The sequence below is a fragment of the Lethenteron reissneri genome, chromosome 14, assembly GCF_015708825.2.
Source record: "Lethenteron reissneri isolate LAM-NWPU_2019-01 chromosome 14, ASM1570882v1, whole genome shotgun sequence".
Classification (NCBI taxonomy): domain Eukaryota; kingdom Metazoa; phylum Chordata; class Hyperoartia; order Petromyzontiformes; family Petromyzontidae; genus Lethenteron; species Lethenteron reissneri.
Window position 1 is genome coordinate 4,646,552 of NC_083792.1, and position 12,850 is coordinate 4,659,401.

General features: G+C 53.9%; 1 protein-coding gene across 1 annotated transcript in view; it reads left to right on the forward strand.

Annotated features, from left to right (window-relative positions):
• The first annotated feature begins 7,770 nt into the window (after positions 1-7,770).
• LOC133342273 (homeobox protein prospero-like) overlaps positions 7,771-12,850 on the forward strand; it is a 122,917-nt gene continuing 117,837 nt past the window's right edge. Inside the window, exon 1 of the mRNA XM_061551331.1 lies at positions 7,771-7,846. The gene's annotated coding sequence lies outside the window, so the exon portion shown is untranslated. The remainder of the gene's footprint in view (positions 7,847-12,850) is intronic.

Sequence of the window (12,850 nt, forward strand, 5' to 3'; positions counted from 1 at the left end):
TGGGTAACCCACACTTTGCCCCACCACTAAGGAACTTCTGGTCAACTTCCTGCGGTCTCAGTATCATAAACTAACTATTTTTTGTTTGTTTAACCAGGCAAGGCCCACTGAGCTAAACCGTACAGCTCTCTTTGAGAAGCGACCTGGCTATAACGAATGATATCTCAACGAAGCGGCTTATCGTGTGGAAATGTATAGCGGCACAAACACTCGGAACGCGCCTCGGTTCTCAATATGGAGGGGAAACCCCGAAAGACCGGAGGAAAATCCACGCGACCACTGGGAGAGAGAGACACACAACCTCCAAATATAGAACAGCCGTCAGTGTCGGGATCGAACACACGACCTCCCGTATAGCAGGCAAGGTAGTTAACATCTCGCCACCGTAGCGCTCGAGGCAACGGTTAATTTAGCAGCCCACCCGCAACCCCCCAACAACCCTGGCGCAGCTGACAGGGCTCATGTAACAAACAAAAACCTGGGTTCGAACCCACAACGTGTCAATATGCCTGCTTGTGCGTGGTTTCTTTTTTCCCATGCTCATCAATAGGCGGGTAGCTGCACATGTGCCGGTCATTAACGGCGGCCGCGTAATCCAGACTCGCAAAGAAGCGAAACGGTGGGGGGGGGGGGGGGGGGGTTGAGGGGGGGAGGAAGCAAAGAGAGCGGACGGACGGAGGGGGGATTACGGCGAAGGGTGAACGAGCCGCGCGTGTTGTCGAGTGCGTGAGATAAAGGCTCGGCAATTGTGGGCTCGGGTTAATTGACCCCCCCCAACACCCCCTCAACACCCCCTCCCTACACCCCCCCAACACCCCCCCAACACCCCCCCCAACACCCCTCCAACACCCCTCAATACCCCCCCAACACCCCCCCAACACCCCCTCCCTACACCCCCCAACACCCCCCAACACCCCCCACCCCCCAACACCCCCCCCAACACCCCTCCAACACCCCCCCAACACCCCCCCAACACCCCCTCAACACCCCCCCAACACCCCCCCAACACTCCTCCAACACCCCTCCAACACCCCCCAACACCCCCCCCCCCAACACCCTCCAACACCCCTCCAACACCCCCCAACACCCCATCCCAACACCCCCCCCCCAACACCCCCTAAACATCCCCCCAACACCCTCCAACACCCCCCCCCAACACCCTCCAACACCCCCCTACACCCCACCAACACCCCCCCAACACCCCGCCACCCCCTCCCAACAACCCCTCAACATCCCCCCAACACCCCCCCCCCCCTCGTGACAGCCAGCCCCGTTAAAGAAGCAACAACGCTCATGACATCATTCGCGACATCACCTTTTTGATCACAACTCCGTAGTCTCTCGGTCGTTGTCCGTACCGCGCGCGCCCTCGTAGCCCCGAGCCGCTCTCTTCCCTTCCTGACGACGATGTCTTCGGTACGTGCTCGCCGTCCGTCCGTCCGTCCGTCCTTCCGTCGCAGACTTTAAGAAATGTCAATCGCTAAAGCCACTTCCTTTTGACTATTGTCCGATAACGTTATGATGCTTGCTCCTGAATATAGCGCCGCGCGCGTGCACGTCGTGTGCGTGTGTGTGTATGCGTTCGTCAATGTGTTATGCATTGTGCGCGCGCGCGTGCGTGTGTCGTTTGCGTTTGTGCGCCTATCTATTCAGCGGTTACGTACGTACGCATGTTGGACTTCTGCCCGCAAGCGAACGTCGCCGACCGTGCTAATCGGAGGTGCGGGGAAGGATAACGAACTGAACCCGACGATCCAAGTTCGATTCCCATGGCCAGCGACATCGGTGACGAATAATTAAACCAGTTCAGGGCCTCTTATCGGTCGACTCAGTCTTAAATGCGTACCTGATGCGGTGCGCGTGTGTGTGTGTCTGTAAACACAGCAGCGTTGTGGGGACAAAGGCGGTCGCGCGTGGTGCTGGCTACCTTACTTCCTCGTGCACAGTTCGCCTGCGTAGGTGCTCGCTAACAGCACTTGTCCCGAAAGCCTGTTAAAGCCTATAGACGAACCTTTGCATTTATCTTTGTGTGTGTGTGTGCGCGCTCATCACTGTGTAACCTTCATGGCGTCAGTGATGTCAGCCAACCCGTAACACGTGGGTCTGTGCCGTAACCTCCTCGACCTCCTGTCAGCAGAGAGATGTCCACACTTCACGTGGTGGCCTCAGCGGGCACCTAGCCTGGCACGAGCGCGGTGGTGTCGTCATCACCGCCACTTAGTGATGCGTGACAGTACCTGTTGTTGTTGTTGTTGTGTGACGTGATGAACACGGATATAATTTGACACTGAGTCACATTACAAAAAACACGTAATTAACAGCAACCACCGCAAGCTGAGAGGGTGGACATTTCACAGGAGGCGTGACGGCTTCTTAACATGATACTCATCATGTGAAATAGGCAAAACACACGCGAGGTCATCGGCTACATTTACCTTTATACCGCTCACTGATTGTTTTTATGCTTGTGTGTATGTTGAACTTCTTTCGCACCTGCACGTAACCGCTAATCGGCGGTGCGTGTTGAGTCTCCCGAAAAGAAAAACAACGAAATGACTCTCATCTTTCTCTCTGTCTCTCGCTCCTGAAGCGCTCTCGTGGCTGGCAGACTTTAACGTTGGCATTTAGCTCCGGAACATCTTTGCCGGACGCAAGAATCGAATAGAATTGAGGCTCCCGTGTGTCGGTTCGTATCCGCACATCGAAGTGCACACGAGATGCCAGTAGACTTTGTTGAAAACCAGACGAGAGCTGTATAGAGAACAGATGATCTCCTTTTCAAGATAAAATATAGCAAGGGCGATAAAAGAAACCCAAACATAATGTGGTACAATTGAAACACGTGCAAAAAAAACATAGGTACGCCTTAATATATATGAACTATAGGAAATATATGCAGGAGTTAAAAGGGATATTAAAGCGGTGGCACAGTTGTTAGCGCACTGCGCTTTGAACCCAGTGCCCCGAATTCGACTCTTCACCACGGCAAACATCAGCTGTGAGTGATAACCAGTCATACCCCACCCCAACCCGGCCTCCCACCAACTCCCACTGACCAGCGTGACGAAGTATGGTCAATCAACCTCCGCGAAGTAATACAAAAACAAATTATAAGAGTTTTACTCTCCACTAACTGACACATCATTGGAGTGGCCTTCATCCAACAGTGGGTTCGCGAGAAGTCGATATAAACTATTACGAAGATATTATTAATTCATGGTAAATTTAACTTTGTATTCAACGGATCGTGGAGTTGCCCCCCCCCCCCCCCACGGAGTTAATAACGGCATTAAGACAGCACCAGGTCTTTAGAGTACGTGTGAGTCGGTGGACAATCGCGAAAGATAATACCCGCTATTGTAAAACCGCGTTGTTGTTGTTGTTGTTTTCGGGATCTGCGGACGCCACATCGACTCCGAGACGTCACGTTGTACGGACGCGTCGCGCATCACAGACGCAGCTCACGACACGTGTACACACAAAACAAAGACAAAGATCCCCCGTAAAGCCTCTAACAGACTGTTTGGGGGGCAAGTGCTTTTAGCGAGCGCCTATGAAAAAGCCGGCACGGCACACGAGGGAGAGAGGGGGGGGGGGAGATGGGGGTAGCCAGCATCACCCGCGGCCGCCTTTGTCTCCCCAAGTTCACTTTTAAGGCTGAGTCGACCCGAAAGAGGCCCCGGGACCGGTTCAAAATGTTCGTCACTGTTATTGGTCGTGAGAGGCGGGTCGAAGCACAGTGCGCTAACCGCTGTGCCACCGCTCCCTCCCGCCGACCCGTGCATGCGAACACACTGACACACACACACGAGAAAAGCATCTACAGCGACGTGAATAGATCATGCTAGTAACACGAGCATCGCCTTGGTAAGCGTAACATCGCATTAGTTACGGAAATGCATTATTCACCTTCAAGCGACTAATTATGCCTGCTTATTGTCACCTGTAATAGACTCGGCACGTGATTAAAAAAAAATGACCGCACGTACTGCCACGTTAATCATCCGACGGAGTGCCACGCATCCGATCCCAATTTGCGAGCGACTGCAAATACACAGCCATCGCTTTTAATCGGCTCAAATTGCGATTTAACAAACAAACGAACAAAAATCACATTAACGGCTGAAAAATATATCACTCGAATTTTTTAGCGAATTTTACCTGAGATCGATTCCATTTTTTTTTCAAAGTAGAAATACAAACTACTAGGAGCTTCGCATCGTCACGGAGAGCAACAATGAGTGGTCGTACACCGGGGGGGGGGGGGGGGTAGGCGACGCTGGTAAGAGAGGATATACCGCATTGAAGCGATCTCACTTAATACAAATCAAAACATACGCACGTGCAACACAACGCTGAGCGACAGGCACGTGCGCATTTAAGTGCCCCGTACATCGTGTACCGTACGCCTACAAAGACAAAGGTCCCCCATGTAACCTTCACTGATTTTGGGGGGCAAGTGCTGTTCGCGAGCACCTATGCAAAGCCGGCACGGCACGCAAGGGGTTGTCCAGCCGCGCGTGTGTCTGCCGCACGGTCGCGATAATTTCCCACACCAGATACACATTATGAGGCTGAGTCGACCTAGGGGAGGCTCGGGACAGGGTTCAGACAATTTGTCACCGGCGTTGGTGGCCGTGAGCGGGCTTCGAACTCGAGTGGCCCACCGCGCCCCGTGTACGCGCACGGACACAGGCAGTCGTATTCGGCCTGCGGGGCAAAGTGTGCTTCGGCGGCGACACCGATAAACGGGCGGTATTTGCACGCGAGGTGGCGGTGTGGACGGCACCGTCAGGCACCCATCGCGGTGTCCGGTGCTGAGACACTGGCCACGCGCCGCACTCGTTTCAAGGGGCCACGCGCGAGTGACAGGGAGGGACACGGCAAGAAGGGAGCGTTCGTTGAGGCGGACAGTCACAACGAGCCGCTGATGCGGGCCGCGGCGATGGAACGAAGCGGAGCATTCGTGGCACAACGCGGCCACGCGAGCCGGCCACGTTGACAGCACTCCCCGGCATGCCAAAGATGTCTCCGTCCGTGGTGGTGGGGACATATTGGTGGTGGTCCGGATGTCTTGTGACCCCCCCTCCCCCCACTGAATCCTCTAAAACTTAATATTAGCTTTTTTCAAGTAAGGTTTATTTTAAACGTAAATTAACATGCGAATAGAAAATATGTTTAATGGGTGAATTAACTGAGCGTCTATGAAGGCCGGCGTGGTGCGCTATGCAATGTGGGGAAATGTGGAGGGTGGGTGGGGTGGGTGGGGGGGGGGGGCTGTGGGGGCCGGAGACAGCCCCCCACACCTCATCATCAGCCAGCGTTCGTCTCACTTTCAGGCGAAGCGCCGCGACTCGCAACAACACGCAGCGCTGCCTGGCAGGGGGTCGACTCAGACGCGCAGGGTCGGGCGGGCGGGCGGGTGGCATCTCCTGCGTTTGCTGACTGTCTGGCGCTGTCTCTCGCTGTCTCTCGCTGTCTCTCGCTGTCTCTCGCTGTCTCTCGCTGTCTCTCGCTGTCTGGCGCTGTCTCTCGCTGTCTCTCTGTGTAAGGCTGCAAGGCTGTCTGCTGCTGCTGTGTGCCGCTGCTGCTGGCGCTGAATGATGCCGGCATACACTCTACTAGAGGGCGACAGCACGCGGACACGCGCTGTGGCGCGCGCACGCAGTCCGTAGTGGGGGCGTCGTTATCATGCCTTGTATTGTGATGTATAGTTGTTGTTTTGTGATGTATTGTTATTGTATTGTGATGTATTGTTGTTGTATTGTGATGTATTGTTATTGTATTGTGATGTATTATCATCATTATATTTTTTTACATCGTAAGATTGCGAGAGGTCGCAGCGGCGGCACGGGGAATGCCTTTATCCAGCAGTGGACTGACCATCAATGAGTGCCCGGGTATGTGAAGTCTTTTAAAGGGTGAGGAGCAGAGAGGTGGGGGTGTTGTACCGACAACTCTACTTCGCCACTTCGCACTAAGCTACACAATACCAACCTCGTCCCCAACAACCCTTCCGGAGCGTTATACACCCACGATGTTGCAGCAAAGTGTTGTCAGCGAGAACCTATTAAGATCGTGACGGCGGTGTGGCGAGTACCACGCCCGACCGCCTTTGTCTCCTCGTTTCTTGAAGTTAACGTACCGCGCTGGGTTTATCATTCAATGGGTAGTGGACCAGCGGGAGCAGGCAGCTCTAGGGAAACCAGATCATCGGTGGCCGGCAATGGAACTAAGGTTGCCGGTTTTCTAGTCCATCGCGCTAACTTACTGCGCCACCACTCAACCCTCCCAGAAACAAAGTTACAAACTCCGCGAAACTGCCCGATAAGTGCCGCGCCGTCTCTCTATCCACTCGCCATCCTCCAGCCGTTCCCTTGACAAGCGGCTAAAACGCGTGACTTTGTGGATTTACCCGGGCCGGCTTAATGGAGACATCAGCGACTACGTCCGGCAGCACAGCGAGGTGATGTGGCACCCAGAAAGAAACGTAGTAGAGTGGTGGTTATGAGCGAGTGTGTGTGTGTCTCTGGGGAGCGGTGGTGTAGCGGTTAGCGTTACGCTGCGCTATGAACCCGGCGACCCGGGTTCGATTATCGCTCACGGCCAACACCAGTGACGATTATATATCTGAATCGGTCCTGGGTCTCCCCTAAGTCGACTCAGCCTCAAATGAGTACCTGTTGCGGTGTGTAAACATCGCCACCGGGGAGACAAAGGCGGTCGGGCGTGGTGCTGGCCACCCACCCCCCTTGTGCGCCGTTCCGCCTTTATGGTGCTCGCTAACAGCACTTGCCCCTACAGTCTGTTAAGGCTACACGGGGGGTATTTGTCTTTGTGTTTAGTCTTTGTGAGGAGCGGTAGTGTAGTGGTCAGGGTGCGCTGCGCTTAGAAACTCGGCGACCCGAGTTCGGTTGCCGCTCCCAGTGACGATTATCTGAACCGGTCCTGGACCCTCTCCTCCCTCTAGGTCGACTCAACCTCAAATGAGTACCTGGTGCGGTGTGTAAACATCGCCACTGGCGGAGACAAATGAAGACTATCTGGAGGATCTTTGTCTTTGTGCATCCGTGTGTGTGTGTGTCGCTGTCTAGTACGGCCATTGGTCATCGCAGACACACACGCGCGCGCCACACACACACACGAGTGATGTGTTTGTATGTAGGTACGAGAATAAATGTGCGCGTCTGTGTCGATGTCCAAGCGCGTTCATTGGTCACCCGGCTTGAAACGCACGCACGCACGCACACACATACACACACGAGGGATGTGCGTGTGTGCGTGCGTGTATATGCATGCGCGCGCGTGTGTGTGGCTGTCAGGCACGCTCATTGGTCGCCGACTTGAAACGCACAGACACTGACGCGCGCGCACACACACACGACTGTTGTGCATGCGCACGCGCGCGTGTGTGTCGCTGTCAGGCACGCTCATTGGTCACCGGCTTGAAACACACACGCGCACACACACGCACGTACATACACACACGCCAGTTCCGTGCGTGAGCGAGTGAACGCGCGTGTGTTGCGGGCGCGCGCGCGTACGTGCGCGTGCGCGTGTGTGTCGCTGTCCAGCACGCTCATTGGTCTACGACTTTGCAACACACACACGCACAGACACACACGCGCACAGACACGCACAGACACACGCGCACAGACACACACGCGAGCGAGCGCGCGCCGTTTTACGCTCGGGGGTGTGGCTGTTACACCACCAGCAAGTGACGCCGCCGATTTTCGTTCGACTTCCGCGTCTTTAAAATGATCTTGACGAAGCGCTCCTCCTCTGTCTTTGATATCGGCCCGCCTACCGAAAACAAGCGACCGCTCGCCAGTGCAGCCGCAAAGTAAGTGCGTTCACGGTGACCACCACCACCACCTCTAAGACACCTTCACACACACACACAACACAGCACACGTTATCCACTGCCGTGCCTCTGTTTGACCAACGCAGCAGCAGCAGCAGTCAGCTGTGGTAGCAGCAGCAGCACATTTATCGCATTTTCTACAACTGTGTGATCATAGCTGAAATTATCAGCGCAGTGGGAGCCGTACGCGCGTGTGAGTGCTGTCAATTCTATCCACGCGCTATCGAGCCTATTCGCGTAACGGCACGAAAGGTAGAATAGTCAATCGACGTTGCGTCTTGTCTCGTCGTCGCTGCCATCTCCCCGCTTCTGCCAAGGTGCGTGTTATGCAATCGGCGCATCGAGTGAGCGTCAAACCCTCGCTGTCTTTTTGATTTCTGTCGAGTCCGTTCGTTGTATGCGCGCGGTCTGCGCTCCTTGAACGGAGGACGAATGGCAAAACTACCACGAAGCGACCGCTAGAACCTCTCGTCGCGACCAGCACTGGGCGCTTAGCTCCTGAGTCACATCGCTGCTGCCATCAGTAAGAATCTCACCTCCCATTGTCGCCGTTGACTGCGTGCCGTGCTGAAAGAAGTTCAACGTACGCACAGAAAGAAGCGAATGAGCGTGTGCCGAGCGCTACCGTCTTCAACAAAGTACCGTGTCGGTCACGTTGAACGCGATATTTATATTTCATGATATTTAAGTAATGCGCTTACTTATCAGTCGCCGGATTAACTGCGAAAGAAACGCGTCGACGCTGAAGCATCGCTAAAAAATAAAAAAAGCAACGACAAGAAACATTAGCGGCGGGTATTGTTTTGGTAATACTAGAGGGAGAGAGATGAGCTGTTAGCGAAATTGCCCTTCGCCGCCAAAGCCGAGTACGGTCGCTGCATCGCCACCCCTTGCAACGTTGCGAGAAGGGAGACCCCGCACAAAGCTTATCTGTGGGTTTTCTCGCCCACACGGCCACCACCACCAACCACCACCACCGCCGCCACCACCACGCGTGGCTTGCCCTAGCAGTGCCTGCGCGTAGCTGGGCTTGTGCATGGGCTGAGCTGATGAGGCAATTCAGAGGGCGAAACGAGCCCGTGTCACCCGCGCTCAATGCATCTCTCGCTCGTTCCTGCAAGACGCGCCGAGCCGAAACGGAGTGAACATTTTATCTCGGCGGTGTCGCCACGCCGGAAAGTTGTAGGGCAAATGTTGCGTGAGTGTTTTATTTATTCTGTGCGCGCGTGTATTTTTGACTTGGAGCGGTTGTTTTCGAGTCGGTATCTGACCTAATGATAGAACACTTACCGGGGGTGTCAACTCCAAACACGTTCCATTCGTCAACTTTCTTCACGATGCACCAGTTTGCTCAGGGTCTATCCAGTAGTGTAAATAGCAGTCTATACCGCGGTCAAACAACCGCGCTCTCTCTCTATCCACCTCGCTCTTTGCTCTGAAGAAGGGCTATTGCTCGAAACGTCAGTCCATTGCACATTTGGCTACGCTTTCCAGCCAACGTTGAAAGCGTTTCGTGCGTTAGCTTCCGTCTATGCAGTCTGCGTCTGTTAAGGGAGGGAAGAAGACGTCATCACGATTACCGCTGTAAAGGTGACCAAGTTACGAATGGAATTGGAATCCTCCAGCGAGACACTGAGTGAGTGCTCTTGGCGAAATGTGCGGTGGCTTTTCGCTCAATCGTGTGCGTACATGTAATGCTGGACGTCTTTCGCACCGTACGTAGCCAACCGCGCTAATCTGAGGTGCCGCGTGCGTGCGCGTGTGTGCACCACGATGCTAATGGCAGCCTCGAAACTTTAAAGTTTTGTCTACGCTGGACCACCGACACTCAGGGAAGGATATAATGCGCGTCGTGCCAGGCTCTTTCTCGCTGCGTCGCAGGCAGGGAGTGCAAGGGGAGTTCAGCGCAGGCAGGCCAAGTCTAAGCAGTTCGTGTTGTTATCAAGTCCGGGGTTGTTCGCCGCGCGGAGATTGATGCTTTACAGCGCACATCTGTGCATCTGTTGAAGGCAGTTGGAAGCTATTAAAAATAGAACAATACTGCCTGTTCCCGAACGTTAGAAATAGCCTTCCTCGTACGATGCCGCCTCCCCCCCCCCACTCTCTCTCTTTCTCTCGCACGGGGGGTATAGCTGCTTCTATTACCGGGCTCATGGTTTGTGCGTGTGAGTGTGTATATGTATGTGTGTGTGTATGTTTGTGGGGAGCGGTGGTGTAGCGGTTAGCGCGCTGCGCTATGGACCCGGCGACCCGGGTTCGATTCCCGCTCACGGCCAACACCAGGGACGATTATCTGAACCGGTCCCGGGTCTCCCCTAGGTCGGCTCAGCCTCAAATGAGTGCGGTGTGTAAACATTGCCACTAGGGAGACAAAGGCGGTCGGGTGTGGTGCTAGCCACCCACCCCCTCGTGTACCGTTCCGGCCTTCATAGGTGCTCGCTAACAGCACTTGCCCCTACACTCTGTTAAGGCTATACGGGGGATGTGTGTATGTGTGTGTATGTGTGTGTATGTATGTGTGTGTATGTGTGTGTATGTATGTGTGTGTATGTGTGTGTGTGTATGTGTGTATGTATGTGTGCGTTTCATTAAGGTGGGGAGCGGTGGTGTAGCGGTTAGCGCGCTCCGCTAATATTCACGCTCACGGCCAACATCGGTGACGGTTGTCTGAAGCGGTCCTGGGCTTCCCCTAGGTCGACTCAGCCTCAAATGGGTACTTGGTGGGGTGTGTAAAAAATACATCGTCACTGGGGAGACAAAGGCGGTCTGGCGTGGTGCTGGCCACCCACCACGTCGTGTGCAGTAACGGCCTTACTATGTGCTGGCCAACAGCACTTGCCCTAACAGTCTGCTCAGGCTAAAGAGGGGATCTTTGCATGCGTATGTATGTGTGTTTTAAATCCCGCTTTCTTCCATTTGTTATGATTGTTGTTTGTTGTCATCAGAATGATAACATGTATTTATACTGGAGGAATCCGATGAGCTGTAAAGCTCTTTCACTACTGCTGCCCGGTAGTTATCTCACGAGAAAGTGTTCCGCGAGTCGAGGTGTTGGAGCGACTGAGCGAAGAGTATCCCGTCGGCGTCGTGCGTTGCACCCCGGTACGAAACGTCGGACATCATGCCGAATAACCGCCACGGTGCAAAGATCGAAACCGCAATCGGACATCGGAGCTCGGACAGCCAACGCAGCCGCGACAACCCCCACGGGGGTGGTGGTGGTGGTGGTGGTAACTGCGCGCATTCTACCCCAATTGCTCCGCGTTTAAAACAAAAAAGATGATCGGACGATTTGGCGGAATTTGCCAGAATTTGAATATTCCGGCAAAGCGCCCCACGGCACTGGTGGAAGTGATTACCAGCGGAACGTCACGGCTACTCAAATTGTAAATGTTGTGGATTTACTCTGCAACACACCGGTGGGGCTGAAGTAGTACACTACACTATACACTACACTATACACTACGTTATACACTACACTACTATACACTACACTATACACTACACTATACACTACACTAGTAACTAATTGGCGTTTTGTTAACGCGACAAATCTCTTACTAATCGGCTATGCCGGGTGGTGGAGGGTTACGACACAACATTTGTACTTACGCGATCTAACCCAAAACACCTTCATCGTGAAAAAAGATCCGAACCGCAATGTCACCAAATCACGGATGGGTGCGGACGGGGGGGCGGGGAGGGGGGCAATTTGACAAAAGGTTACCACTGCCCGGATTGTGTTGCCCGTCAACTTCGCCGCACCTCCGTGAAATCTCGTGGACGGGAGGGCAACGTGGTGTATGTCCGGGCAGCACAGCGAAATAGCACGAGTCGTGAAACGTTGAGTAAGGCTCCGCGTCTGAACTGACATCTTCACGGATTGCTCTTGTTTTCGTTGTTGTTGCTTGCACGGGTGTCGCGAGGTTCATTGATGAAATTTGTGTTATTCGACACCGCGCGTGTCTTGCCTGTGTGTTTAACGCGCAGCGGGGGAGCGGTGGCGCAGTGGTTGTGCGCACTGAGTTACGAACCCGGCGACCCGAGTTTCGATTCACGCTCACGACCAACAACTGTCTGCGGCGAATAATTTGAACAGTTTCTGGGCCTCCCTTAGGTAGACTCGGCCTAAAAAGTGTACTTGGTGCGGTGTGTTAAACATCAGCACTGGGGAGGGAGGCGAAGGCAAAGCCGGGCGTGGTGTTGCTGCGTGTGCCGTTCCGGCCTTAAGAGGTGCTCGCTAACAGCACTTGTCCCAACAGTCTGTTAAGGCTATACGGGGGATCTTTTGTTTGTGACGTGTACGGCTCGATACAGACACAACAGAGCTCACCAACATTACTTTTGGCCGCAACACAGATTTGTTTTTGCCTGTCCTGGGCTAGAAGCGATTATTACAGAGAGAGAGAGGGAAAAAAAGCAGTGATTCATTAACTTTCCCCGGGATCTATTAAACTTGGTCATTTCAATCAAAGTACACGCACGCGCGGAGATTATATGTGAACGGGGAGAGGTCACAGAGTACGCGAGTCGCGAATGAATCAGCCGTGAGTTATAGTCTTAAGGAATTAAATTAGACTCCGTGTAATCATCAGCAGCAGCAGCAATGATCGATCCACTGCTGGGTGAATACGGTTTCTCAGACCTTTCCCGCACGATCAATTAAACTCAGATATTTTCAGTCATTTTACAAATACAAAGATCACCCGTATAGCCTTAACAGACTGTTGGGGCAAGTTCACCTATGAAGGCCGGCACGGGACACGAGGGGGGGGGGGGGACAGCCCCATGCCCGGCCACCTTTGTCTCCCTAGTGGTAATGTTTACACATCGCACTAGGCACTCACTTGAGGCCGAGTAGACCTAAGGGAGGTCCAGGGCCGGTTCAAACAATCGCCATTGGTGTTGGTGGCCGTGAGCGAGGAATCGTATTGGGCTCGCTGGAGTTTGTGTTGAAGCACGCGGTCACAGGGCACTCGAGTG